The sequence below is a fragment of the Odocoileus virginianus genome, chromosome 16 (genome assembly GCF_023699985.2).
Source record: "Odocoileus virginianus isolate 20LAN1187 ecotype Illinois chromosome 16, Ovbor_1.2, whole genome shotgun sequence".
Taxonomy (NCBI): domain Eukaryota; kingdom Metazoa; phylum Chordata; class Mammalia; order Artiodactyla; family Cervidae; genus Odocoileus; species Odocoileus virginianus.
Window position 1 is genome coordinate 6,142,111 of NC_069689.1, and position 26,697 is coordinate 6,168,807.

The following is a 26,697-nucleotide window of genomic DNA, read 5'->3' on the forward strand; positions in this document are numbered from 1 at the left end:
CAGGACGGGGTGTTGGCTGGTGACCATTCCCTCTGTGGCCTGGGCGGCTCCCACCCATGTAGCTCACTGCCTTCAGAGGGGCTGATGGCCACCCAGAATCCCCCCCTTCCTTCCTTTGTCTGTGGTCTGCTGCTACTGGCATTTATGAATGTTGGTATCAAAATGCAGAACATTTGTAACACTGATGAGTTCATCTGCTCACTTTAAAAGTTAGCATTCCAGACAGATGAGATGATTTCACCTCAGAGTGAGGTTGCAGACTGATGTCATAATCCTTGTGTTCTTGTCCTGAACCCGTCCTCTCTCCAGGTCAGGGCTTGGGTCCAGGACCCCCAACCACGCAGTGGGGGCTGCTCTGGCCACACACTAACATCTTGGTGAAGCAAGGGCCCTCGTCTCTTTAGCATTCCTCTGGTCCCCCCAGCTCATGACCTTATTAAAAGGGAAAGCGAGAAGGGTTTGTTCTGACACTCCACTCCTGAGCACGCCTGAGCCTTCTGCTGGATAATCCCCTCTCGTCTGTCCATGATTGACACCCGGCTTATTGGCATGCGGCTTCCTCAATTTGCTTTTCTTTTCATCTCCGCTGCTCCCCATTATGTTCTAAAATTAATATTAAAAAATCCATCTAGTGCACAACAGAGTTAAGTCAGACAGCACTGACAGGCTGATAATGAAAACAGCTGCCCCTCTTGCCCTGGGCACGCACACCCCAGCCCCAGGGAGCCCCAGGGTCTCTTCCTTGTCTGCTTTTATTCCAGTTTTATGGGGGGAAAAGGACATTTGTTATTATTTTTATTGTGGTAAAATAGCTATAACATGAAACTCACCATCTTAACCATTTTTAAGTGTATACAGCTCAGTGACATTAAGTACATTCACATTGTTTGATGGATGTGGAGATGATCATACCAAGGAAGTATGTCAGAGAAAGATACCATACGATATCACTTATATGTGGAATCTAAAATATGAGGTTTAAGAGGGAGAGGACATATGTATACCTATGGCTGATTCATGCTGATGGGTGGCAGAAACCATCACACTATTGTAAAGTAATTATCTTCCAATTAAAAATAAAATAAAATAAAAAACACAAAATAAAATATGACACAACCTATGTACGAAACAGAAACAGACACAGAGAACAAACTTGTTGCCAAGGGGGTGGGGAGGTGGAGGAGGGATGGCTTGGGAGTTTAGGATTAGCAGATGGAAACTTTTATCTTTAGGATGGATAAATAACATGGTCCTACTGTATAGCACATGGAACCATGTGGTAAACCATAATGGAAAAAAATATGAAACAATATATGTGTATAACTGAATCACTTTGCTGTATAGCAGAAATTAACACAACTTTGTGAATCAACTATACTTCAATAAAACCCTCATAGCTCAGTTGGTAAAGAATCCACCTGCAATGCAGATTGAACCCAGGTTCAATTCCTGTGTCGGGAAGATCCACTGGAGAAGGGATAGGCTACCCGCTCCAGTATTCTTGGGCTTCCCTTGTGGCTCAACTGGTAAAGAATCCACCTGCAATGTAGGAGACCTGGGTTCAACCCTGGGTTGGGAAGATCCCCTAGAGAAGGGAAGAGCTACCCACTCCAGTATTCTGGCCTGGAAAATTCCATAGACTGTATAGTCCATGGGGTTGCAAAGAGTTGGACACGACTGAGTGACTTTCACTTTCACTTTTCGATAAAACTTAAAAAAAAAAAGTTCATATTGCTGTGCAACCATTACCTTTCCAAGTCTTTCTCATCTTGCAGAACTGACACACTACACCCACTGTAAGCATTCACTCCCTATCCTCCCCTCCCCCAGCCCCAGGGAACCACTACTGGACTTTCTCTATGAATTTGATGGCTCTGAGACCTCAACAAAGTGGGATCACACACTGTGAGTTGTTTTTTTAATTATTTATTTTTAAATTGAAAGTTAATTACAATATTGTGTTGGTTTCTGCCATACAACAACATGGATCAGCCATAGGCATACATATGTCCTCTCCCTCTTCCGCCGACCTCCTGTCTCCCACCCTTCTAGGTTGTCACATGGCAATGGTTTGAGTTCCCTGAGTCATACAGCAAATTCCCACTGGCTATCTGTTTTACACATGTTAGTGTATATGTTTCCATGCTACTCTCCCCATTCATCCCACCCTCTCCTTCTTGACCCCCTACCCTGTCATGTCCGTAAGTCTTGTGTGGTCAGTGTGTTCCACCCAGCATGGTGTCCTGGGGTTCATCCATGCTTCGACACATCAGCATTTCCTTCCTCTTTAAGACTGAAAAATATTCCGTTGTGTGTATGTGGACCATGCTTTGTTTATCCGTTCATCCGTCGATGGACACTTGGGTTATTTCCACCCTTCAGCTAATGTGGATAAAATGCTGCTGTAGACATGGGTGTTCAAGTATGTTTTCAGGTCGCTGCTTTCCCTTCTTTGGGGGTATACCCAGAACTGGGATTGTTGCATCACAGAGGGTTACCATTTCTTCATTTTTATAACTGACCTTATCTTGTTCTCGGATTCATTGTCCACTGGGTACACGGACATGCATGCTCAGTCGTGTCCAACTCTTTGTGACCTCATGCACTGTAACCCTCCAGACTCCTCTGTCCATGGGATTTCCCAGGCAAGAAAACTGGAGTGGGTTGCCATTTTCTTTTCCAGAGGATCGTCCCGACTTGGGGATCAAACCCACATCTCTTATGTCTTCTGCATTGCAGGCAGATTCTTTACCACTAGTGCCACCTGGAAAGACAAAACAGCATGGTGGAGCCTGAAAATATTACATAATTACCATATGATCCAGCAATTCCCATTCTGAATATAGACACAAAACAACAGAAAGTGAAGACTCAGATATTTATTTGCATAGCCATATTCATAGCAGTGTTATTCACAACAGCAAAAAGAGAACATAACCCAAGTGTCCATCAGCAGATGAATGAATAAACAAAACTTTGTCTCACAAAACATGGAACACTATTTTCACTGTCTAAAAAGGAAGGAACTTCTGACACATGTTACAACCTGGATGAACCTTGAGAACACTATGTTGACTGAAATAACCCAATCAAAATGTATAAATACTGTACTATTCCACTTACTCGAAATACCTAGAGGAGCCAAATTCAGAAATAGAAAGTAGAATAGTAGGTGTCAGGGGCCAGGGGAGGAGGGGGGTGGGAACTTGGTCTTTAATGGGGACAGACTTTCAGTTTTGCATGATTGAAACAGTTCTGGAGGGACTTCCCTGGTGGTCCAGTGGTTATGAATCCACCTGCCAATGCAAGGGACATGAGTTCGGTCCCTGGTCCTGGACAGTCCCACATGCATCAGAGCAAGTGAGCCCGTGTCCCACAACTACTGAACCTGTGCTCTAGAGCCTGTGCTCCACAACAAGAGAAACCCCCACAACGAGAAGCCGGAGCACCATTACTAGAGAGTAGCCCCCACTCACCACAGAGAAAAGCCTGCACAGTAACAAAGACCCAGCGCAACCAAAAATAAATGAATGAATTAATTTTTAAAAAGGTTCTGGAGATTATAGACTGAATGGACTTAACACCCTGAACCATTACTTTAAAAAATGGTTAAGATGGTACATTTTATGTTATATGTACTTTACTACAATTAGAAAAACCCTATCAATTGATTAGTTAGTCCATTTGGGGTAAAATATTGGTATACTTTTTGTACTATCAAAAAATTTTTGGAGAACCAGCTCATGTTTTCTGATTTTTTTGGGTATTGGTATAAGCCTTGACTTATAAACAGTCTCAACTATTACATGTGGCTAAGAAACTTAAGTGACAGCAGAGTTAAATAAAGTTGACATTTATAAAATGAAGGGAGAGAAAGGGTAGTCGAGGTCTTCCTTGACAATATAGTTATCTCAAAGATCACACGAACAAGGCAGTAAATTTACAAAATAGGATAGTGTCAGGCATGTCCAACATTCATGAAAATTGGCAAAAACACATTTCTCGCAATCAGCCTAGTGTTGTCAGTATAGTTATTGTCTTGAGAAAATCCCATTTGTAGAAAATAAGTGCTATAGAGCAAGGCACATAAAGTTGTTACTTGACAAGTTTTTCATTAAATGAAGCTAGAAAGAGATGAGAAGATAACTGAAAAGCTGGCTAGCTTTACTTCTTGTCAATTCAGGGCTCCTAAGAAGACTAACCTCTCGGTTTTGTTCATCACCAAGTGCTTATTAATTGGGAGGGAGGGGCTGGTGACCTGGATGTTCGTGTCTCTGCTGGTGGTCAGCCAGCATGTGTAGTTTTCCAGTGAGTGTTAAGAGTTGTTAGCTTACAAGAAGCCTGACAGTCTATTTGTGATTGCTAAATTTCTCAAACATGTTAATGACTTGACTCTAGTTAGATGTGACAATTTAAGAACTGTAACTGACACATAGATATGTTCCTGTTTTTGGAATTAAATGGCTAGTGTGAAACTATTGTCTTTAGGTATTTATACTTAGCATTAGAAAGTAGATCATTTTTTAACTTATGAAGGCTGGTCACATATTAACGTGCCTTTGATGGCATTTGTGCCAGTAAGGGGAACTGACCTCTTCAGTCAGGGACTGGATTGCTAACTGTATTAACGGAAGACACTGCTCAGAGGTTGGGCTCCCCAGCACAGAGTATGGGCAGGGGGCCTGTCCTCTTCCTGGGCCAAACGTCTTGCTGCATAGGGGTGGGGCACTCACTGCACAAAGCCAGGTTATCCGTGGGACCCCAGCTTCACTGCCCCTGGGCTTGCCACTCTGCCCATGTCACATCACCTGTCTGAATGCCGTTCTCTAGGGACGGTAAGTCCTTGGTCATTGTGATAATCCTCACATAATGAGGTAAGACTTCTAGCTTGATTAAAATACTGAACCTATGAAAACCTAAGAGGTGATTCTATCTGACAATAACAGTGAGAAGTACCTAGTGAGGCTGGAAAACCTTGGTGCCCGGGGTTGTACACAGAGACTGTGGGGTTTGATGACTGACTGACAAAGGGACTTGGGACAGTTTAGTGTTGATTTCAGAGGACAGTGGCCTTGGGGCCCTCCCTCAAGTAAAGATGACTGTCTCCACCTCTGGCCCTAGGTTTGTATCACTGTTCTTCTCTGACACCTTTGCTGTGACTTCCCTGACTTTCCGTACAGTCAGATTAGTTAGACTTTGTCCTCGTTTGCCCAGGAGAAGAGCATATATCATTGTGCATGTGTGCTCAGTGGTATCCAACTGTTTGTGACCCCAAAGACTGTAGCTCGCCAGACTCCTCTGTCCATGGGATTTCTCAGGCAAGAATACTGGAGTGGGTTGCCATTTTCTCTTCCAGGGGATCTTCCCAATCTAAGGATCAAACCTGAGTCTCCTGCATCTCCTTCAGGCAGGTTCTTTACCACTGTGCCACCTCGGAAGCCTTGTATATAACATTATTCTGGCCCAAACTAAAACAGAACTCATGCAGTATTGGTTCAAGGTTTGCTAAAATAAAAATAGAAGTGACGAGTATCCCCCAACCCTCTAGATTCTAGTATATGAAAACAAGGTGCTGCATTTTCAGAAGGGAACACTGCCAAGTGTAAGTCAGGTCTTCACCGAGCATCAGACACCACGGTAAGTTTCCCATGGATTGATTAGTTGGTGAGTGTCCCATGGACTCCTTTGTTCAGCCCATGAGTTGGGTTGGGAATGTGTGCTGGGCATGGGTGTGGCCAGGTGGTTCTGTAAATGGGCCCACTCAGGGGTCTGCATTAAAGGACCTCACGCATGTCTGGTGGTGGCCAATTGTAAGCTGGGGGCACATCGGGGGTCACTGGGCCATGTGGTCTCAGCCCAAAGATGGGTTCCTTGGCAGGGTGGTGGGGGCCTGTGAGGGTAGTAAGAGGGCAAGGACCTGTATGCAGGTGCCTGTTAGGTCTCTCCATCCTCTGTGCTTCTGCTTCGTTGGTCAAAGCAAGCAGAGTCAAGCAGCTCCAGGAGTGGACAAGGACTCCATCTTTTCATGGGAGGAGTGGCCAAGCAGTAGACCATTTTTGCAATCTGCTACTGGCACTCTTCTGAGCACTTCCCAAATGTTATGTGTTAGTTATCTCCTGCTGTGTAACAAATCATCCCTAGACCTAATAGCTGAAAACAACCAATGCTCGTATATCAGTTTCTGTGGGTCAGAATCTTGGCACAACTTGTCCAGGTCCTCTGGCCAGGGTCTCTTGGGGCTGCAGTGAAGGTATCAGCTGGGGCTTCATCATCTCATGGTGCTGCTGTGGAGACTGGGTTCCAATCTCAGTTGGAGGCTGGGGGTAGACTCCCAGTGCTCCCTGGGTAGGACCAGGAGACGGGTCACTGAGGGCCAGCACCCAAATTGTTTCCCACACACTGACCTCATGTACTAAATGTACTCTCATTATCTTTCATTTTCAATCAAGGAAATTAAGGCAAAGAGAGGGTCCCCCAGGTGGCAAGTGGAGGAGCTGGGGTCAGATGCCAGGCTGAAGGACCACGACACTCTGCTTGCCATGGAAGACGTATTAAAGGGGAAAATTGACACAGCTGACCACAAATGCATTAGCACCCTGTGTGCATCCAACACCATCATCAGAATTGGCAAGTCAGGATATAACACTGTCTACCTGCCAATCCATCCTTATTATACTAAAAGCAGCCGTAAATCAATAGGAAAACATTACCATCAGATGGAAAATGTCTGCAGCACATGCTAGTCGGCAGGTCATTGAAGAAATAGGAAAGGCAAACAAACAGGGCTGAACCCCATGAGTAATCAGAGAAATGCAAATTGAAACATTTCTCTTCTTCTTCCTCCACCCTCTCTTTTTCCCCTTCTTTTACACCCAACTGGTGAAAGGGCTTTCAAATATTTATCCTCAGTGTGGGTAAGCACATAGGAGGACAAATACTGTCATACGCACTGGAGGAAATGTTGATGGCTGTTATCTTATGGAATAAAACATTTATACCCTTTGGTCAAGTCATCCGCTTTTGAAGGGTTTGTACTAAAATCAAGGATATCAGTAAAATGTGTATGTGAGGCTACTCACTGTGGCTTTATTTTTCTTAGTTGGAAATTGGAAGCAACCTGAATCTCTAGTAGTAGCAGATGGTTTTGTTGTTGTTGTTCAGTCGCTAATTCCCGTCCGACTCTTTGTGACCCCATGGACTGCAGCATGCCAGGCTTCTCTGTTCTTCACTATCTCCTGGAGTTTGCTCAAAGTCATGTCCACTGAGTCAGTGATGCCATTCAATCATCTCATCCTCTGTCATCCCCTTCTCCTCCTGCCCTCAATCTTTCCCAGCATTAGGGTCTTTTCCAATGAGTTGGCTCTTCATATCAGGTGGCCAAAGTATTGGAGCTTCAACTGCAGCATCAGTTCTTCCAATGAATATTCAGGGTTGATTTCCTTTAGGATTGACTGGTTTGATCACCTTGCTGTTCAAGGAACCATAAAGAGTCTTTCCTAGCACCACAATTTGAAAACATCAATTCTTTGGTGCTCAGCTTTCTTTATAGTCCAGCTCTCACATCCATACATGACTACTGGAAAAACAATAGCTTTGACTATGTGGATCTTTGTTGGCAAAGTGATGTCTCTGCTTCTTAATACACGGTCTAGGTTTGTCAAAGCTTTCCTTTGAAGGAGCAAGCATCTTTTAATTTCATGGCTGCAGTTACTTGCATGGCTGCCGGATGGTTATAGTACCCATTTTAAAATTATATGCCCATTGATAGTGTATTTTCAAAGAATATTCAGTGGTGTAAGGAAATATTCATGTTATGTTAAATGAGCATAGCTTGAGTCCTACTACAGTAGAATTCCAATTTTGCACAATGTAGGTATGCAGGGGGGAAAAACAGGCCTGAATGGAAACTGGTCAAAACACAGGCACTGGTTATCTCCAGGGGGTGGGGATGGTGGTTGTTCAGTTGCTGAGTTGTGTCTCACTCTGAGACCCCATGGACTGCAGCATGCCAGGCTTCCCTATCCTTCACTAATGGTGCCTTAGTGCCTGGTCCTTGTTCTTATCCAGCTCATCTTTAAGTGACTGCAACGACCTCTCTGATCTTTTTTGAACAATTTCCTAAGTGAACCATGTTTTGTTTTGTTTTTTCTTTGCCTGTTGGTTTTAAAATTTTTTACTTATTTATTTTTATGTTTGGTGCACTGGGTCTTCATTGCTGCACGTGGGCTTTTCTCTAGTTGAGGCAAGTGGGAGCTACTCTCTAGTTGTGGTGTACAGGCTTCTCTTTGCGTTGGCTTCTTTTGTTGTAGAGGCTCTAGGGCATGGGGACTCAGTAGTTGTGGCGCTTGGGCTTAGTTTCCCCGAGGCATGTGGGATTCTCCCAAACCAGGGATCAAACCGTTGTCCCCTGCATTGGCAGGTGCATTCTTATCCACTGAACCACCAGGGAAGCCTGAACCATGTTTATTTTAATGAAGGAAAGTCCCACCAAATTTCCAGCAGGTCTTGTTGAATCTGGCAATCCTTGGGGTCAAATACCAGGTGCACGCATTCAGGGGTGGCACGGAGGGTCTGCTGCCAAACCAGCAGGGAAGGTGGGATCTGTGGGGACCCTCAGGGGCCCTGGCGGGACAAGGGGCTGGTATTCTTGGAGTTAAGTATCCCTAAGTCATCATCTCAGAAAAACCCAGATTGTATTTGTGTATTTTGTGTTTTCAAAGGTGTTTTCACATTAGTTTTCCCAAACCTAATTTCAAACAAGGTGAGCTACCTGGACTGGCGGACGGAGAAAGTGAGATTGTATCTGATCCACCTGGTCAAGCCATCTCATTTTCAGTTTTCCAGAGGCAATACACCATTTATCATGGGAAAGAGTTTTCAGGAGCTTGTGTGTGAACTGTTTCGTTACAGTCTTGGAAAAATAAAACTCTGTTCTTTTCATTCTTGTGATGAACATTGTCATTTGTTGATGGTTCCTCTGATTGCCTGTGAGCATCATGTGTAAGATTACATTGGTCAGTGTCAACGCTCAATGCCAGGGCACTGGAGGAATGAGTACCTGGCATTTAAGGTACAGAACAGAATGGATTTTGTGACCTGGGCCGACTTTCCATCAGAGGTGCCCTGCTCAGTGCCCGGGTACCCACCCTGGGGTTCCTGTAGAAGGTGAATTCCATATTGGGAACATCCCTACATCAGGGCTGAAAGACTGACGGGTGCCACAAGGGCTGAATGTCCACTGTGTGTCTTCACTCCAAGCCTCCACGTTCACGAAGGATATTGTTTCCTGTCACTGTGCTGTTTTATGCAGGGCTTGTGTCTGGACTGAGAGATGATCCACATGTGGGCCAGGGCTTTTAAAAGCACACCTGGTGGCTTAAATTAGAAATGAAAGCATCTTGTGATCACTTCAGTAGCTCTTGCACCAAAACTGGGCTTCCCAGGTGGTGCAATGGTAAAGAACTCACCTACCAATGGAGGAGATGTGGGTTTGATCCCTGGGCTGGGAAGATTTCCCCAGAGGAGGAAGTGGCAACCCACTCCAGTATTCTTGCCTGGGAAATCTCATGGACAGAGGAGCCTGTTGGGCTGTAGTCCATGGGGTCGCAAAGAGTTGGACATAACTGAGCAAGCATGCACGCGTCAAAATTGGAAGAATACTGAGATTACTGGCATGGCTCATGTGCAAAGATGATACAAAAACTTGTGAAGCATTCCCTATTTTTGTGTACCTGAAACAATAATAATATTGTAGATCAACTATAACTCAGTAAAAGAAAGACAAGGAAAGGACCTTGCATTTATATTTATTAAAGGGAAAAACTAAATAATTAGAAGTTGCGTTAGTCTCATTTTTTTAAAAAAAGAAACTAAAATGATCTTTAAGAACCTGGATATGTCTTGAACAGAATGGGAATCAGGTGGTAGCAAGAGGACCTCGGCCTGCCAGACAGTGAAGTCATGTGTTTGGTGAGGGTAGACACGTTCGCTGGGTAGCGCATGTGCTTAGACGTAGTTTCACCTCAACCAGCCAATGAACAGCTTTTTTTCCTATGTGGAAATCTTTGATGGCATACTTGATTCTGTGTGCTTCAAAAGTTTTCTAATTTGTTGGATTTTTCTAATTTGTTGGATCATGGTCCCAACAATGAGATGTCACCTCACACCTGACAGAATGGCCATTGTCAAAAAGACTAGAAATAACAAGTGTTGGTGAGAATATGGAGAAACGGGAACCCTTGTGCACTGTTGGTGGGAATGTAAGTTGGTGTAGCCACTATGGAGAACAGTATGGAGGTTTCTCAAAAGACTAAAAATAGAACCATATGATCCTGCAGTCTTACTCCTGGGCGTATATCTGGAGAAAACCATTTTTCAAAAGATACATACATCCCAATGTTCACTGTAGCACTATTCACAATAGCAAGGACATGTAAGCACCCTAGATGTCTATCGACAGAGGAATGGATAAAGAAGATGTGGGACATATATGCAAAATGGAATATTACTCAGCCATTGAAAAGAATGGAGTTTTGCCATTTGTAACAACATGGATGGGCCAGAAGAGTATTCTACTTAGTGAAATAAGTCAGACAGAGAAAGACAAATGCTGTATGTTTTCACTAAAAAATAAAAAAGTGAATAAAAAATAATTAAATATGCTTTGACTTGTGTTTCCAATTACAAAAGAAGTTTATGCTTATTATAAGAATTTGTGGTTGGCAGAATAGTAACCACTCCCCACCAAAAATGTCCATGTCTTTTCCTGGGAATCTTTTAGGTTATGAGGCAAAGGGGATGTGGATGGAGTTAAAGTTTCTGATCAGCTGCCCTTGAGAAGAAAGATTGTCTCATTATCTGGCTGACCCCAGGGTCCTTCTAAGTGGAAGAGGGAGGCAGAAGGGGAGAGCTGGAAGGAGATGTGGCTGCAGTGAGGGGTCAGAGAGAGATGGCTTTGCAGATGGAAGAAGGGGCTGTGAGCCAAGGAGTGTGGGAAGAAGCTAGAAAAGGCAAGGAAATGGGTAGATCCCAGAGCCTCCAGGAAAGTTGCAGCTCAACTAGCACCTTGAGTCTAGCCTCCTGAGACCCATGTCTAGCTTCTGACCCACAGAATTGTGAGATGACACATTCATGTTTTAAGATGAAACATTTGTATAGCTTTCAGCTGCTGACTTTGCAATAATTTGTCACAACAGCCATAGAAAATGAGGACAGACATGAAACAATATGAACCAAAAGAAAAGGCTGATCCTACCCTCTCCCATCTCATGATCCCACTGAGAACCCAGGCTCCTCCTCTTCTCTGCTTGCCGCCTTTAGCATCTGGCTATGCCCCCACGCTTATGGTCTCAGGCTTACAGCACGGTGACCTCCTAAACACTGAAGAACATAACATGAAAAGTCCGTTTCTGGCCTTGTTTTTGCAGCCTCAGGCTTTCTTCTGGTTCTCAGGGTCATTGTTTAGTTCTTTTGCTTGTTGCCTGCATGAATATAAATCGTATGCATACACTGCTCTTTTTGATATATTGCTTTTAAAAATAAAGTGGACTTGAAGCACACGAAATAGGTCCAACCCTAATCCTTTTATTCACACACACTCCCTCACCATTCTGTGCCTGACCAACATTATTATTAGTTATTATTTTTAGAAACGTAAGATGTACTTATAAAACCCACCTCTTCAATCACAATGGGCCTTCACAGTAACCTACGTTTAACCTGCCCCCCTGCTTCTCCCACTCAAGTTAACCCACCTCTTGAATCTTATCTCATTCACTCACATCCCTTTTTATAGTCTTATTGTATCTATATGTCCTGAAAAAGCTGCTTTTACTTTGTCATTTTTACCTTTAAAAAGAGAATACCCCTCTGTCTTTCACCTTCTGGGACTAACCTTTTCCCACTAAAGTTGTTGTTTACTTGCTAAGTCATGTCCATGGACTGTACTATAGCCTGCCAGGCTCCTTTGTCCTTGGGACTTCCAGGCAAGAATACTGGTGCGGGTTGCCATTTCCTCCTCTAGGAGATCTTCCCGAACCAGAGATCAAACCCTCATCTCCTGCTGGCAGGCAGCTTTTTTAACACTGAGCCACCAGGGTAGCCCCTTCCACTGAATTGTTGTTGTTGTTGTTGAGTCACTCAGTCCTGTCTGACTCTTTGCAACCCATGGACTGAAGCATGCTAGGCTTCCACTGAATAGTAATTTTGTTACAGTTCCTTCCTGGTGTGTGGAGCACCGAAGTTACATTTGACTGTGCTGTGAAAACATCACATGGTTTATTCGACTGCTCCTCATGGATGGACATCTGAACTGTTTGCCGGTTGTTGCTGTTATGAACAGTTGAGAACATTCTCACACTGGTTTCCTGGTGCACATGTTCCAAATTTTTTTCTGGAGTATAAACCCAAGAGTCAGACTTGTGTAGATGGATGATGCTATAGGTAATGCTCAATTGGTTCCCAGAGCAATTGCTCTGTTTGCAGCCTCTTTCCCTACCTCCCTCCACCATCCTCCTACCTCTTGATCTTACAAAATCCATGCTCTCTCCAGCCCTGAGGATTGTCAGACTTCAAAGATTGTTCCTCAATGATTTTTGACCTGTGTTTTTCTAGTCACTCTGACTTTCACTATGTGTTCCTGTATCTGGTGACCACAGGGATATGTGGACATCCACCGTCCCTACAGGCTCCCTGCTCTGATCTCATGGTTTCTGTTGCCTGTCATTTTTATTTCTTCTTGTGATTGTTCTACGGCTTTAAATCACGTGTTTAAACTTCTCTAACGTGATGTGCTGTCTCGGCACAGGAGCTCGTGGGTGAGGGAGGAAATCCAGCCTCTATCACCCGTCTTTTTACCTCCCCGCTGCTGTCACCTGGGCCTTTGCTCTGAATAGTATTTCAGACTCTTGTGCTTGTCTATAAATAGATTTTAAAGTCTGAAGACTAACCAGCTTCATTTTTTGGAAAGTGATGTGTGCTTTTTATCCAATGCAGAACCAAACTCCAAGGTTGACTTTACCTTTGCTGCTCTAAGGAGAATTGTTCACGTATTGGGGCAGAGCTTCTATGCACATCACCCAACTGCCCCCGAGTCTAACATAGCATCTCACATAACCATGATGTGTTGTTGAAAAGTAAAAGTTAATATGGTGATATCAACTCATCTACAGACTTCATTTGAAGTCCACCAGTTTTCCCACTGATGACCTTCTTTGTTCCAGGGTCCAATCCCAGACACCTGAGTCATTTAATCATCATCTCTCTCCAGACACCTCTAATCTGGGGCAGTTCCTCAATCTTTCCTTGCTTCTCATGACCTTGATATTTTTGAAGGGTGCCAGTCAGGTGTTTTGTAGATGTTCCCTCCACATGAGTTTGTCTGATGTTTGCTTATTATCGGGATGGGATTATGAGCGGAGGGGAAAATACCTCAGAGGCATCCTCTCGTTGCCTCTTATGATGCCATCAACACCTGACTTACCACTGGTGATATTAACCTTGATCACCTGGTCAAGGTAGTGCCTGCCTGGTTTCTCCACTGCAACATTGGCATCCTCCCCTTTCCACACTCTGGGGGCTATTACCCCCTCTTAAAGATGAAAACACCAAGTTCAGCTTGTGATGGGATGGGCAGGTCTGCAGGGCTGCTCAGGCCCAGATCAGGGTTTGGTCCAGGTCCATGGTATCCAGCTTTGCTCCTAGAACTTCGGACTTTGACTTTCCAGAGCAGGGCCTCCATAGCCGTGTTTTTGACTTGCTGGCTAGGAGACTGTTTGGCTTTTCAATTTTGTACTGAATTCTTGTTGTCTTTTACCCCTTGTCCTTGCTTAAGTAAGCGGCATGTTCCTGAATGCCGAGGCAGAGGCTCAAATGATGCCCGATGGCCTTGGCCATAGGGAGGGTTTTTAGCATTGATATTCAGGGCTGGATGGAGGTGAGTTTTCAGTCAGTTAGGAGGACACCACTTTTTTCACTCAAGATCCAAAGTCTTGGGCCTCACGCATGCTAAGTCACTTCAGTCATGTCCGACTGTACGACCTCATGGACTATATGGCCCACCAGGCTCCTCTACCCATGGTATTCTTCAGGGATGAATACTGGAGTGGGTTGCCATTCCCTTCTCCAGGGGATCTTCCCAACCCAGGGGTCAAACCCCTGTCTCCTGTGTCTCTGACATTGGCAGGCGAGTTCTTTACCACTAGCTCCATCAAGATCTTGTGGGGAACTGTCTTATTTGAAAAAATATTCTGGGAATTCACGTTTTTGCTGCCAATACCAATGTGATTTTCATTTATTTTGGAAATCCAAGCACATTTTATCCACCCTACAGGCACTAATGAAGAGCTGATGAACTGCTGAGACACTGGTTCAAATAAATGATTACAGTCAGCAAGAGGAGTGCAAACGGGACCCTGATGAGAGATAATCAGGAGCAAGTGGAAGGGATGATTTTATTAATTACCCATACTCTAAATGTAGCTCCAGAATTGTGAATAATAAAAGAAATTAGAGCTGGAACGTTTTGTAAAGTGCTCAGCTACTCTTAAAACAGGCTACCTGATAGAGAAGACTTTGTAGGATATCCTTCAGCATTTAGTTATTTATTTTTTTGTTTAGAACTGGTTACTCATCTCCTCTTAGAATCCAGATAATCAGTTTCTTTTAATAATTTTAACACATTTAATTTTTATACTTTACCATGAGCTGCAAAAAGACTGCAGTTACAGTTTCTTTCTTAAATCTGGGCCTTTGACTCATGTGCTCAGGAAAGAAAAGTGTGATAGTCCCTCATAGGTGTCAGGTGCTGAGAACTCATCGTGAACTGAAAGAGACCCCAGGTCCTTCAGTTAGCTGATTCCCCACTGGCCCCTTGTATGGACTGAAGATGCTAGGAAGTTACAGGACAAGCCAGGGACATCTTCCAGGGCTTCAGTTTGGGACAGTTAAGTAATATATTGTTCAGTCACTAAGTTGTGTCTGTCCCTTTGTGACCCGATGGACTGCAGCACATCAGTCTTCCCTGTCTTTCACTGTCTCCTGGAGTTTGCTAAAACTCACACCCATTGAGTCAGTGATGCCATCCAACCACCTCATTCTCTGTCACCCCCTTCTCCTCCTGCCCTCAGTCTTTCCCAGCATCAGGGTCTTTTCCAGCTCTTTGCATCTGGTGGCCAAAGTATTGGAGCTTTAGCTTCAGCATCAACCTTCCAATGAATATTCAGGGTTGATTTCCTTTAGAATTGATAGGCTTGATCTCCTTGCTGTCCAGGGTACTCTCAAAAGTCTTCTCCAGCACCACAATGCAAAAGCATCAATTCTTCAGCACTCAGCTTTCTTTATAGTACAACTCTCACATCTATACATGACCGCTGAAAAAACCATAGCTTTGCGTATATGGACCTTTGTCAGCAAAGTGAAGTCTCTGTTTTTAATACACTGTCTAAGTTTGTTATAGCTTTTCTTCCAAGGAGCAAGCATCTTTTAATTTCATGGCTACAGTCACCGTCCACAGGGATTTTGAAGCCAAAGAAAATAAAATCTGCCACTCTTTTCATTTTTTCCCCATCTATTTGCCATGAAGTGATGGGACTGGATGCCATAATCTTCATTTTTTGAATATTGAGTTTTAAGCCAGCTTTTTCACTCTCCTCTTTCACATTCATCAAGAGGCTCTTTAGTTCTTCTTCGCTTTCTGCCATAAGGATGATGTCATCTGCTTATCCGAGGTTATTGATATTTCTTCTGGCAATCTTGATTCCAGCTTCTGCCTCATCCAGTCCTGCATTTCACATGCTGTATTCTGCATAGAAGTTAAATAAGCAGGGTGACAGCATATAGCCTCGACATACTCCTTTCCCAATTTTGAACCAGTCCTCTATTCTGTCTGATGCTAACTGTTCCTTCTTGACCTGCGTACAAGTTTCTCAGGAGGCACGTAAGGTGGTCTAATATTCCTGTCTCTTGAAGAAGTTCCCACAGTTTGTTGTGATCCACACAGTCAAAGGTTTTAGCGTCGATGAAGTAGAAGTAGATTTTTTTTTTAATTCCCTTGCTTTTTTTGTGATCCAGCAGATGCTGACAATTCGATCTCTAGATCCTCTGCCTTTTCTAAATCCAGCTTGTACATCTGGAATTTCTTGGTTCATGTACTGTTGAAGCCTAGCTAGAAGGATTTTGAGCATTACCTTACTTAGTAGCATGTGAAATGAGTGCAATTGGATGGTAGTTTGAACATTCTTTGGCATTGCCTTCTCTAGGATTGGAATGAAAACTGACCTTTTCCAGTCCTGTAGCCATTGCTGAGTCTTCCAAATTTGCTGGCATATTGAGTGCAACACTTTAACAGCATCATTTTTAAGGTTATGTCTGCATTTCTTCTCCTCCCTTAAGGCAGCTTGATTGGAACCAACGGAGAATTTCTAAGAACTATCGTACAAAGATGCTTTGAAGGCTTGGATTATTTTTATCAGCCAAAAAGATGATATTGACAAGTATAAAAGTTAGGCAAGCAGTGCTGAAAACCGGCCCCCCACACCATCCAGGCTGCACTGTCTTGAGATGATGTCTTCCACCTCTGCATGTTCCTGTGAGTCCAGAAAGATGTACCCAAATCTGGACCTGGCTGCATCTGTGGGGTTTTGAGGTGCTGGGGTGTCTCCCCTTGAGATTTCCATTATTCCTCTCTCTTCGAGGCCAGTTCACTCCCACCCTGAAACCTTTGGTCGGGGCAGAGGGGCTCCCAGCCTCTGAGCTCATGGATTTGCTGGCTTGAAAATACAGTGCTAGTGGATTATGCCTCCTGGCTTAGATTCCATAGACTCTCTGTTTTTTAAAGATTGTGTTCAGTGATCTTTATTTTTCCCTGAAGAAATATCTTTGGCTTCTAAATTAGTTTTAATTCTTAAATTAGTATACAGTAAAAATTGACTTCTCGGGCTTACAGTTCTATGAATGTTAACACTCTTGCATTTTACATGTGCTGGAATACAGACTCCTTCCATCACCCCAGAAAACACCCTCGTGCTCACCCTGTAGAGACAAACCTCCCCCAGCCCCTGGATGCTGGCCACCACAGATCTGCTCTTCATTACTGTAGTTTTGTCTTTCACCGACAGTCAAGTAAATGGACCCAAACAGCATGTATGCTTTTGAGACTGGATTCATTTGCTCACCGTAGAGCCTTGGAAATTTATCCAGATTGTGTATGCATGCGTGCATGCTCAGTTGTGTCCACCTCTTTGTGACCCTGTGGACTGTGGCCCACTAGTCTTCTCTGTCCATGGCATTTTCCAGGCAAGAATACTGGAGTGGGTTGCCATGCCTTCCCCCAGGCCTTCTGCATAGGGGGTCCCCAGATTTTCCTGCGAAGACTTCCTGTGTGTCTCAGGGGTCTTCCCCAGGGGACAAGCTGTAGAAGAGAAAGAAAACAGAGAGGCTTCTGCTTCTGGGGATGGACTGTGGGGCTGCCTTCTAAGCCAGTTACGGGGAAACCCTCTCTGTTTCATCAGGAGCCACATCGTCAGAAGAGGAACCTTCTGGGAATGATCTTCTCCTAATTGGGAGAATGTGTTATTAACTATGCGATGGGAAAGAAGATTTATACCATTAAATAAATTGGCCTCTGGATCTGTGAGTGAACATGAGCAGAGAGAAATGGACTTCCCTATTCGCTCAGATGGTAAAGAATCTGCCTGCAATGGGGGAGACCCAGGTTCAATCCCTGGGTAGGGAAGATCCCCTGGAGAAGGGAATGGCAACCCACTCCAGTATTTTTGCCTGAAGAATCCCATGGACAGAGGAGGCTGGTGGGCTACAGTCCATGGGGTCGCGAAGAATCAGACATGACTAAGCAACTAACACACACACAGGCGAGAAAATCATGGATACCTTGTCACAGGCATTTAGCATCTCTAAGGGCAAAGAGCTTTGATCATTGGTTCAAAAGCAAATGAACATCAGAAGGAAAGGAACAGCTGTGATCTTTTTGAGACGAATTAATATGCTAGATTCTGGTCACTCACTGCAGTGGACATGCACCCAAAGGCCTAGTTCACTGGGATAGGGAGATTCCCCACCTGGATGCTGTTGGGGGAGACACAGCCACCAGTGCTGAGGGGTCCCAATGGTTGCCACACATAGGGTGCCACAACCCAGGGGCACCTGGCCTGAGGAGCTGGGAAGCGACTGAGACTTGTTTATAGCGTGGGTGGGGGGCAGGAGGCAGGAGGCCAGTGCTGCACCAGCAGTGGAGTGACCGATTCCAGGCCCTCCCAGCAGCAAGGATTTCAGGGTCTGGGGGACCGTGGCTGGTGCTGGGGGTGCAGGAGAGGAGGGAAGACGAGGTTGGGGTGGAGCAGGCCCCCCCAGACCCCTGTAGGTGAAGCTGCTGTGCCCTTGCCAGCCCATTTGTGGAGGAGGGGCATGCTGTGCTGACCCCTGCAGCCTCGGTCAGCCGCTGGCCCCAGGGCTCACTGTGTGTGCCAGGGACTCAGAGTCCTGGCTCCAGTGGAGTTTACGGTTGTACGGGAGCGGGTCAGTTGGAGACCCCGTCACCCAGGTATGAGGAAGTGCAGACGGGAGGACGATGTCACTGGAGCAGTCCCTTAGGGACGACTTTCTGGAGGAGGTGAGGGGTTAGGGGAGACCAGGGTGGCGAAGAGATGAGGGTGAAGCAAGGAGACCTCGGGGCCGAGCGTCCCAAGCAGGCCAGGTGAGCAGCTGAGAAACAGAACAGGAGCCCACAGGAGAGCCCGGCGCCGATGCCCTGCTCAGGGACTGGGCCGGCCAAGGGCAGGGGGAGCGGTGGGGAGGGCCAGTGCCCAGGGCTGGAGGTGGGTTTTATCCTAATGGCAAAAAAATTCCAATTTCAGTTATAAATAGGAATGAATGTTCAGGAGTTATTTCGAGTTGACAGGAGTCTTTAATTTAGAATTAGGGTTGAGGCACTGAGAAAACATGTCACTAATTTCATATTTAACACAATCCTCTCTGCTCCTCACTTGAAGCTAGGTGCGCTTGGCGATGATACAGCTTATTACAGCCAGGGAGCCATTTCCGAGCAACAAAGGATGAAATCTCCTGCAATTTGTCACGGTCTCTCTAACTATCAGACTAGCCCGTTCACTGAAAGAAAATGCAAACACACCACGATTCCATTATCCCAGACCTCCTCATCAGAGTGGTCTGTGTTCATTTCATTAACTTAAAGAATCGAAAGTGAGGATTCTTAGGCCTGGAGTGAGAGGAGAATGGATTGATCTTTGCTTCCACCTCCTACTCCTTGCCCTTATAAACACTGCAGTATAATTTTTTGTGTGTGTGAAAATAGGCTTATAAGATTTATTTTACTTTTTAATTTATTTACTGATTTTCCTCAGGCTGCAATGCCAAGGATTATAAGATTGTAGTCAAACTGATGAGTTTGCTGTTGCTTAGGTCTAAAAATAATGTTAGCAAAAATGGTTTATATATGTCAATAGGATTTGAGAGTCTGGGCAGGTGGGGATTCTGGCCCCATTCAGACAGCACAGCTGGTTTGGGCAACCCCTCATTTTGCCTCTTTTCACTGGCCTCCTTCCCTCACCTCTTAGCCCCAGTCATGGAGGTGCCCTCAGCCTGGTAGGATATGGACATCACTGAGTCCTGTTTGCATCCTTTAGCTGGTTCCTTGCTGCCTTCTCAGCAAGTACAGTTTTAGATCATTACTGTCTATCTGTCAGTGTCAACCACAAACTGCTTGATGTCCCTCCCACCAGCTTTTGTCAGAATCAGGACAGAAGGGAGAAAGGGCTGAAACCAATGAAGATGACATTTTTAAGGAAAAATGGGAAATAGAGTCTGGTGGCTCAGATGGTAAAAAAATCTGTGTGCAGTGTGGGATACCTGGGTTTAGTCCCTGGGTGGGGAAGATCCTCTGGAGAAGAAAAATGGCAACCCACTCCAGTATTCTTGCCTGGAGAATCCCATGGACAGGAGAGCCTGGTAGGCAACAATCCATGGGGTCGCAAAGAGTTGGACATGACTAAGTGAATAAACACTAAACACAAATATAAAATCCCAGATTTAACGTAGGATGCACAGATCCAAAAAGCAGACCTCCACAGAGCAAGCACAAAGGAGAGGAAACTGGGGTTTTGGCAGCTCATGTGAAAAGAGACCTGAGTGTGTCTGTTGAGAGCAAGTGTGATGTGAGCCAATGTGACTGACCACCTGACAAATCTTGGGTTCTTTCCATAATCCTGGTGCATCTCTGTGCAGTAGACGTTGTGGCATGTGGTTCTGATGACCCATGACTCTATTTAAAACTTTTTATTTGGCAAGTGTTCAGGATGACTGACAGCTCCATTTTTGTGTTTCATGGTTTCTAAATGTGATGCTGTTTCTTGACATTTTCATTACACTAACTTTTACATCAGCTGATGAATGACAGTCCAGGAAACTCCCACGTTATAAAATCTGTCAATTCTGGGTGCTATTTATAATAAATAGTGACACATTTGAAGTACGGGCATGGACTGAGAACCCTGGCTGTTTAAAAATTCTGTTTCCTAATAACATGTTTGAACAGTTCAGAAATTTTTACTTTTTTCCTCTTGGTGAAAAAGCTTAGGAGAAATGGAAAAGTGAAGCTTTCAGAAATTATATTTTCTGAGTGTACGAGAGTCTAGCTGTTCAAAAGCCTAGTGTGAAAGCTCTGAGAAGGAATGTGTAAGACTTTTGGTTTCATTGTGCAAAGGACTTCTAGTGACCCTGGAAATATCACAGCCCAGGTTTTTGGTTTGATTATTATTTTACTCCACTGACTCTTAAACGTGTCTTTTTTCTCATTTGATATTTCACTTATGAATTCTTATAAGTAGGTTAGTTAGGTGCATACTGCAGTATTTTATCTTAATAAATAGCTAGGGAGTATTCTGCTTGTGGGTTTCCCTGATGGGTCAGCAGTAAAGAATCCACCTGCCAGTGCTGGAGACTTGAATTTGATCCCTGGGTTGGGAAGATCCCCTGGAGAAGGAAATGGCAACCCACTCCAATATTCTTGCCTGGAGAATCCCATGGACAGAGGAGCCTGGTGGGCTATCCATGGATTCGCAAACCATTGAACAAGATTGAGCAAATTCTTCTTGTATTATGATCAATTTGCTCATCATGGTTTTTCCCTTCTTCGTGAAGAGGGCTCAGAGAGTAGTCCTGAAAGAACTGACTCCTGTGATGAGGTAATGACCCTAGTCTGGTACTTCTCACCATGTGTTCTGCTGGTTCTTGTTAAGCCTGCAGATTTCAGGGTGTGTAGGCAGCATGACGCCCCTGCCCCCGCGATGTCTGTGTCTCGGTCCCTAGAACCCTTGGATGTATTAACCTGCCGCGGCAAAAGAGGCTCTTCAGATGGGAGTAAGTTGTGGATTTAGAAATGGGGAGATTTTCTTGGATTATCAGGGGTGGGGGCAATCTCACCACAAGGTCCTCAGAAAGAGGAAAGTGGGGGCAGAAGAGTCAGAGGAGGAGGGTGAGGGTGGGAGCAGGGATCAGGGAGGGCAACCTCTGAGGCTGGACCAACCTTCAGTACACACGCACGCAGCCCCGCTGCCCCATTTTGAACTTCACGCCTCCAGGACTGTGCAGTGATGCGCTTGTGGGCTTTCAGCCTTTAAGTTGGTGGTAACAGGTTACAGCAGCCGGAGAAACTGATCAACTGGGCCCCACCTAAGGAACACCCAGTTAGACAGCCTGAAGGCTGGATCTCAGGTGTTCCACCTTTCCATCCCCAGCCCCCCACCCTGGGATTCTCACGAATTGTGGTGTAGTTGAAGTCCTTTGTTGTTGTTGTTGTTGTTCAGTTGCTCAGCCATGTCCAACTCTTCGTGACCCCATGGACTGCAACGTGCTAGACCTCCCTGTCCCCCACCATCTTCTGGAGTTTGCCCAGGTTCACGTCCATTGAGTTGATGATGCTGTCCAACCACCTTATCCTCTACTGCTCTCTTCTTCTTTTGTCTTCAATCTTTCCCAGCATCAGGGTCTTTTCCAATGAGTCGGCTTTCACGTTAAGTGGCCAGTGTATTGGTGGCCTAGTTCTTGGCTTTTTTTTTTTTTTTTTTGAAAGTTTGTTTATTTGAAAGTAGCTGTGGGAAAAGGATTTAGGCCTGGAAAGAATGGAAACTTTAGAAGAATCACAATTAACCTACACAGAGTGTTTACAGAGACATAGACACATTTTGAATAACATAGCAGAAAAGTTGGGTTTCCTTCCTTTTTTTAATTTATTTTTAATTGGAGGATAATTGCTTTACAATATTGTGTTGGTTTCTGCCAGACGTCAACATGAATCAGCCTTAGGTATACAGAAGTCCCCTCCTTCCCTCTTGAACCTCCCTCTCACCTCCCACCCTATCTCACCCCTCTAGGCAGAGCACCAAGTTGAACTCCCTGTGTCACACAGAAAATTCCTACTGGCTATGTATTTTACATATGGTAATGTGTATGTTTCAGGGCTACTCTCTCAATTTTTTCATCCTCTTTCCTCCCCGTTGTGTATCCACAAGTCTGTTCTCTTTGTCTGCAGCTCCGTTGCGTGCATGCTAAGTCACTTCAGTTGTGTCTTACTCTTTGCGACCCCATGGACTGTGGCCTGCCAGGCTCCTCTGTCCATGGGATTCTCCAGGCAAGAGTACTGGAGTGGATTGACATGCCCTCCTCCAGAGGATCTTCCCAACCCAGGGATCGAATCCACGTTGGTTATGTCTCCTCTATTGCAGGGTGATTCTTTACTACTAGCACCACCTGGGAAGCCCCTACTTCTCCATTCAATTCTGTTCAGTTGCTCAGTCATGTCCAACTCTTTGCGACCCCATGAACCGCAGCACGCCAGGCCTCCCTGTCCATCACCAACTCCCAGAGTCCACCCAAACCCATGTCCATTGCATCAGTGATGCCATCCAACCATCTCATCCTCTGTCGTCCCCTTCTCCTCCTTCCCTCAATCTTTCCCAGCATCAGGGTCTTTTCAAATGAGTCAGCTCTTCACATCAGGTGGCCAAAGTATTGGAGTTTCAGCTTAAGCATCAGTCCTTCCAATGAACACCCAGGACTGATCTCCTTTAGGATGGGCTGGTTGGATCTCCTTGCAGTCCAAGGGACTCTCAAGAGTCTTCTCCAATACCACAGTTCAAAAGCATCAATTCTTCGGCACTCAGCTTTCTTTATAGTCCAACTCTCACATCCATACATGACTACTGGAAAAACCATAGCCTTGACTAGACAGACCTTTGTTGACAAAGTAATGTCTCTGCTTTTTAATATGCTGTCTAGGTTGGTCATAACTTTCCTTCCGAGGAGTAAGTGTCTTTTAATTTCGTGGCTGCAGTCACCATCTGCAGTGATTTTGGAGTCCCCCAAAATAAAGTCAGCCACTGTTACCACTGTATTCCCATCTATTTGCCATGAAGTGATGGGACCGGATGCCATGATCTTAGTTTTCTGAATGTTGAGCTTTAAGCCAACTTTTTCACTCTTCTCTTTCACTTTCATCAAGAGGCTCTTTAGTTCTTCCTCACTTTCTGCCATAAGGGTGGTGTTATCTGCATATCTGAGGTTATTGATATTTCTCCCAGCAATCTTGATTCCAGATTGTACTTCCTCCAGCCCAGCGTTTCTCATGATGTACTCCTTTTCCTACTTGGAACCAGTCTGTTGTTCCGTATCCAGTTCTAATTGTTGCTTCCTGACCTGCATACAGGTTTCTCAAGAGGCAGGTCAGGTGGTCTGGTATTCCCATCTCTTTCAGAATTTTCCACAGTTTATTGTCTCCATTGCTGCCCTATAAATAGATTCATCAGTACCAATCTTTCTAGATTCCATATATATGCATTAATATATGTTTGTTTTTCTATTTCTGGCTTACTTAACTCTGTATAAAGGCTTTAGGTTCATCCATCTCATCAGAACTGACTCAGATGTGTCCCTTTTTATGGCTGAGTAATATTCCATTGTATATGTGTCCCACATCTTTATCCATTCCCCTGTTGGTGGACATCTAGGTTGCTTTCATGTCCTAGCTATTGTAAATAGTGCTGCAATGAACAATCAAATGAATCACACAGGGTCAAAGAACAAGAATGAAGCCCCACTGCATGTGAGGGTCCACCCTGCCTCCCTCTTGGGAGCCATGTGTCCACAGGTTTCTTCGGCCTCCCTGCTGGGCTTACTCCCAAGGCAGCATGAGTTGGAGTGCTGGGGTTGGTCCCCACCTCAAGCTCTTCTCTGCTTCTATGTTCCAGGCGTGGCCTCTCCTCCTTGCATCACACAGACTGCTTGGTGCTCAGACACAGGGCATCTCAAAGTGCTTGTCAGTGTCAAAGTCATGTCATGTGCTAACCTCTGGGGTTAGGATTTGGGCACACAGAGAAACAGAGACATGAAGGAAAGCTCATACTGGCTCTGACTCCTGGCCTCAGTGAGATCTGAGAGCAGGAACAGAGCACAGAAGAGGGTAAAATGCAGAATCTGTAGACATGACTTGACATGGTTCCTGTAAGCAGACCTGGATGAGAGAGTGAGACTGTGGAGAGTCCTTTGGGCTAAAGATGGGGGGAGTTGGGAGGAAAGACCTGAGGGGCAGGGAGAGTAGATGTCAAGCATTGGGTGGGCAGAGGGTAGGTGTTTCAGTTCTCATTTTTTCTGAATCTCAGCAATTAAAAAAAAAATCAAAGATAAGCATAAGGTAAGAAAAAAACACATTGACCCTAGAATCTAACCTTCAAGACCAATACAGCAGTAATTAAGACACCATTGTAAATCAACTTAATTCAATAAACATAAATAAATAAATAATAATAGGAAAAAACCCAGTGCTAGGAAGTGATGTAACAACATTAATCTCTTTTAGGGGGAATAAGTGGAGGAGGACATGGCAGCCCACTCCAGTATTCTTGCCTGGAGAATCCCATGGACAGAGGAGCCTAGCGGGCTACAGTCCATGGGGCTGCAAAGTCAGACATGACTGACGCAACTTAGCACGCATGCAGAGGGAATAAGATTTTTAAGGTTGGTGGCTCTAGGCTTTCTATATGTAAAATTTCCAAGCTCATTTTCATAAATTGGCAAATTATAGTTATTGTCAGAAATATAATAGATTCACAGTCTCTGCCACATCTAAAAGAAGAAATTACTTGATGTGCATAAGCCAAATGAAAAAAGTTATCAATGAAAGATAAGTCAAGGGAAGCGTTGGTAAAAATAATGCGGCAGGACGCAATTAAAGTACAGAATTAAGTTTGAATAGTTGTGGTTGTTTAATAAAATCTGGGAGGTTTGTTAGAGTAGAAAATCTTGCCTCTTGCATAGAGCTTATGGGTATATGTGCCACTGATATACACATGCTCGGTATATGTTTTCATATAGGTATTTTAAAATTTGAATAGCAAATACATGTGTAATTTTCAAATGAGTAGGAAAAGGAAACAACAAAGAAATAGAAAACTTGACCAAAATAGCAAAATTGTTAGTCACTCAGTCGTGTCTGAGTCTTTGTGACCCCATGGACTGTGCCTGCCAGGCTCCTCTGTCCATGGGATTCTCCACGCAAGAATACTGGAGTGGGTTGCTATTCCCTTCTCCAGGGGATCTTCCTGACCCAAGGATCGAACCTGAGTCTCCTGCATTGAGGCAGATTCTTCACTGCCTGAGTCACCAGGGAAAAGAGGCATAAACATGCTAAAGGTTACATGCTCAGGGGTATAACCAGTATTTTAAATAACTGTAAATGAAGCATAACCTCTTCACTGTGTTGTACACCTGAAATTAACATAATATTGTAACTCAAATACACCTTAATAAAAAAGTTGATAGATCTTGTCTGGTGGGTTTTGATGGTAGTAATAGAATTTACAGTAGAATTAGAAGAACAGGACACTCTATCATTGGAGGATTAGTGTCCACAGATGTCCACAGCATGTTTCTAAATGAAAAACTGTACTCTGAGCAAAGTCTTTATTAAAATAAAATAAAATGAACTTTGTGAATAGGAAAAAGCAAGGTAAATACACTTAAAGATTGTTGTTGGTTTCTCTCGATGTGGTAGTATGGGTGAATTTTATTTTCTCCTCTGTATAATTTTTCATGTTATGTAAATTCAGCAACATGAGTGTATGTTATTTATATAGTCAGAGAAAGGTTTTCAATTTTAAAAACGCACTCTATCCTATCTCTTTCTGAGTTCCCACTGTAATCTCCTGTGCCAGCATCCCCTGAGTAGAGTGTGCAGTGCAGAAACCGTTATGCCCAGTGTTAAATATGGATTTTGAATTAAAAAGAGAGTCCAAGGTCACATTTGGAGGAGGCCCAGTTATTCACAGTTGAACTGTTTCCTTTCCTGTGCTATATATTATGTGTATATTGTTGTTGTTGATGTTGAATTGCTCAGTCATGTCCGACTCTTTGTGACCCCATGGACTGCACCATGGGGTCTGACCATCTCTGCAGTCCTTCACCATCTCCTGCAGTTTGCTCAAACTCCTGTCCATTGAGTCGGTGATGCCATCCAACCGTCTCATCGTCTATCATCCCCTTCTCCTCCTGCCCTCAATCTTTCCCAGCATCAGAGTCTTTTTCCCAGTGAGTTGGTTCTTCACAGAGAATTGGAGCTTCAGAGAATTGGTGGCCAGAGAATTGGAGCTTCAGCATCAGGCCTTCCACTGAATA

The 26,697-nt window shown here is 44.4% G+C and overlaps 1 protein-coding gene and 1 pseudogene across 3 annotated transcripts in view; both read left to right on the forward strand.

The window, feature by feature from the left end:
• The window catches only part of ENTREP2 (endosomal transmembrane epsin interactor 2), a 240,305-nt gene that overhangs the window by 72,279 nt on the left and 141,329 nt on the right, over positions 1-26,697 (forward strand). The gene's annotated exons all lie outside the window — the stretch shown is intronic.
• On the forward strand, positions 9,628-9,725 carry LOC139038790 (U6 spliceosomal RNA; annotated as a pseudogene).